This window comes from Pteropus vampyrus, unplaced genomic scaffold, assembly GCF_000151845.1.
Source record: "Pteropus vampyrus isolate Shadow unplaced genomic scaffold, Pvam_2.0 Scaffold9, whole genome shotgun sequence".
Lineage (NCBI taxonomy): Eukaryota > Metazoa > Chordata > Mammalia > Chiroptera > Pteropodidae > Pteropus > Pteropus vampyrus.
This window is the reverse complement of record NW_011888790.1, coordinates 237,292-240,521: the sequence shown is the minus strand read 5'-3', so window position 1 is coordinate 240,521 and position 3,230 is coordinate 237,292. Positions and strand designations below refer to the sequence as shown.

The 3,230-nt window shown below is 32.6% G+C and overlaps 1 pseudogene; it reads right to left on the bottom strand.

Moving 5' to 3' along the window:
• Positions 1-1,998: 1,998 nt before the first annotated feature.
• Positions 1,999-2,117, bottom strand: LOC111730084 (annotated as a pseudogene).
• Positions 2,118-3,230: the final 1,113 nt, after the last annotated feature.

Below are 3,230 nucleotides of genomic sequence, written 5' to 3'. Positions count from 1 at the left end.
AGAGTTATCTTGCTCATCATAGCTTTAATTAGTTCCAAACTAATAAAGAAGGGGCTAACAATAAAGAAAGGGCTCAAGATATCAGTATAGGATAAGTGCCAAAGAAGATGACATCAGTAGTTAAATTCTAATTTTCTGTCTTGTTCTGTTTTTACCATTGCCTACTCCAGTGAAAGAGTAATGTTTTAAGACGTCTTCTCATGAGGTTTTTTTTTTTTAATGCTTTTCTGTTGTCAAGATCCTAAAAAATTATTTTGATGAAACATAAGAAATCATCTCATGCAATGAAAACTGTACTGAAATAACGTGGTGTGGAATGTCATTTAGTGATTGATAACTATTTGTCTCCGGAAGAAACATCACCAGCAATAATTGTTGATAAACTATGACAGATTTAGTTTTGTCGAATACCTTTATCCATAGTTGGAATAGAAAGGAGTTGATTGCAATAACCATAATGTTGTGAAATACACTGGCATTGGAGACTGGACAGACATATTTGAGTATCATTTTTGTCTCTTGCTATCTGAAACTCAGTACTTTTTCAGGAGCTGTATGATAATACAATGAGATCACAAATGTAAATAATTAAGCATGGAGCATGTACTTATAATTTATAATATTTTTTAAAAATTATAAATAATTTGAGAATAAGGTATAATTATGTCTAGAACCACTGTAGTTTAATTATTATAGCTAAAGGAAAAGATGATTTCAGTATAAAATATCAGATTAATTACATAGAAAAGTATTTTAAAAATTGTAAATATGACCTATGTAATGAACACTTAGAAAAGTGGACAAAATTATAATAGAGGTTAAATCCAAATTTACCAATCAAAATGTTTTTAATTAAAAGTATTCTAGGGATTAGCATGAAGTTCGTTTCAAGTGCCTGAGCAGTGATCATGAAGGAAAGGATGGTGTTGCTTAACTTGGCAGAAGATCCCGTTTTCTTCAACAAGAAAAATCAGAACATCAATCAAAACAATCAATGGGATATGTCGAAAGTTCAGAAGCACAGGACTACTGAAGTCCCAATAGCTTGAGCAAACATGACAATGAAGATCTTGTGAAAGAGCCAAGAGAGGCTCTAGAGACAAGCTCCACGTCAATATGAAGATAAAACTCTGCTGTCCTTTATTTTAGTTTGGCTGGGAATCTGGTTCCTGGCTAATGTTATCATCTACATTAAATATAAGAACCAAATATAAAATTTAAGATTAACTATGATGGATTGTGTGATGAAATTAGAACATCCAATAAAACTTTTCATCTGTGGCCAAATTTATCTAAGCTATCTTCCATGAAATTTAGCCTTCTTAATTTCACATTTTCAAAATTTCTATTGGATATGCTTTGACCAATCTTACCTCACAATTAGATTTCAATGCCAAAGCAATTACGTAGGCCCCATTTGATTAGATTATTGTTTTTTTATTCTCTTAAGGAAAAATAAATATTTTTAGATTTCAGTTGAATTTATACAGAGGCTAGACCCAGATAAAATTTATTTTTTCCATCATGTAAATTTTCATTCCCTTAGAGAATACCAGATATCATTATATTGGTCACTCTTGTACATATTTGCTGTGTTCTGTAATGCTGTTCTGACTTTTCACTTCCATTAACATTTATTCTAGAAAGTACATCAATGCTGTGTGAAATATCTCTTACACAGAGAACTTTTTCTCTTCCCATCCTCTCCCCACTCTACTTCTTGTTATACCTGGTTTACCTGGAAAAATGACTTGCAAACTAAGCGCTGCAACAAATATATATGTATAAAAAAGGTCTGAAAAGAAAATTTATCAAAATGTGATATTGGATATCTCTAGATGATGATCGAAGGATGATTTCTATTTTTTTATACTTTTCAGTCTTTCTTTTTTCTTTTTATTTATTTATTTATTTATTTATTTGGCGAGGCAACCTTTGGTTGACCTCACAGATTGCAAGAACTTTGTCAGCTTACAATTCCTTATTTTTTATTTTTTACACCTATAGCACCTGGTCTTCCTAGATGGTCTCTCAGCCAAGTACTAACCAGGCCCAGCCTTGCTTAGCTTCTGAGATCAGATAAGATCGGGCTTGTTCAGGGTGGCATGGCTGTAGACTTTCAGTCTTTCTTAATTTGTCTACAATGATAATATATTATTTTTCATATTGAAAAAATGCTTTAATAATCTAGTAATTTCATGATGAGTTGCTAGCCAAAGACTTCACCAAAGCAGGGTCAGCTACAGGGATATGAATCAAGGCTCTGTGTGGTGTTTGAAAAAGGTAAGGAGACTGTGTTCATTCTATCTTTTATGCTACAAATACACATAAGGGACCCAAAGATTAAAATGTGGCCAGTGCATGTGCATTAGCAAGGAGTAAGATTAGCATTTCTATTGTTCCTGCAATATGAACATTAGGGTCACTAAGTTTTTCTTGAATGAGTCTTGCTTCATTAACCAGAAAAATAGCTTTTACTTTATTTTTACGCTTTATTATGTGGTTGATATTTTAAACATTTATTCCTTCAAGTAATGCCAAGTACTGCTGATTATGTAAATTTTTACTCAGAGAGCAAGAACTGGCTCAATGGAACTGAATGCCCTGGACATCAATTACTAACGACAGAATTCAATTACTTTTTAAAAGACTTTACTGCAGCTTCCATGCAATAAAGAATGGAAAACTGTACTGTGCGTTCACAGCCAAGCTTCTAGGAACATCAGATGTGTGATTATGGTAACTGCTGAGCCTTATGACTTTGGCAAAGATTTTGGCAAGAAAATACTTTGAAAGCATCATACCCAGAATAAATGTACATATTGGGTTATAATTAATGAATAGTGTAACGAACATTGCATTTTTAAAATCATGCATCTAATAAATGCATAACATCGATTCTCAATTGTATAGGCTTTATTCTAATGGCTTGTAAATGCCATAGTTTCTCTTAGTTCTTGAATCTGCAGATGGATCATTGCAGTGGTTTCTCTTAGTTCTTGAATCTGCAGATGGATCATTGATGCAGCTCCTCTTCTATTGAGCAGGAGCTGGTATTTGTGGACCAAAATTAATTATGTCGGGTTATAATTTTCTATATTTAAAAAATTCTGTTGATAAATGTGTATGGCCAAGAAATGGCTCATGAGATTTCATTCACAAGTGATACAGTTCCACAGACCTGTCCATACACTGTAACATGCCAAATTTGGTTTATTTAAAAGAGATAA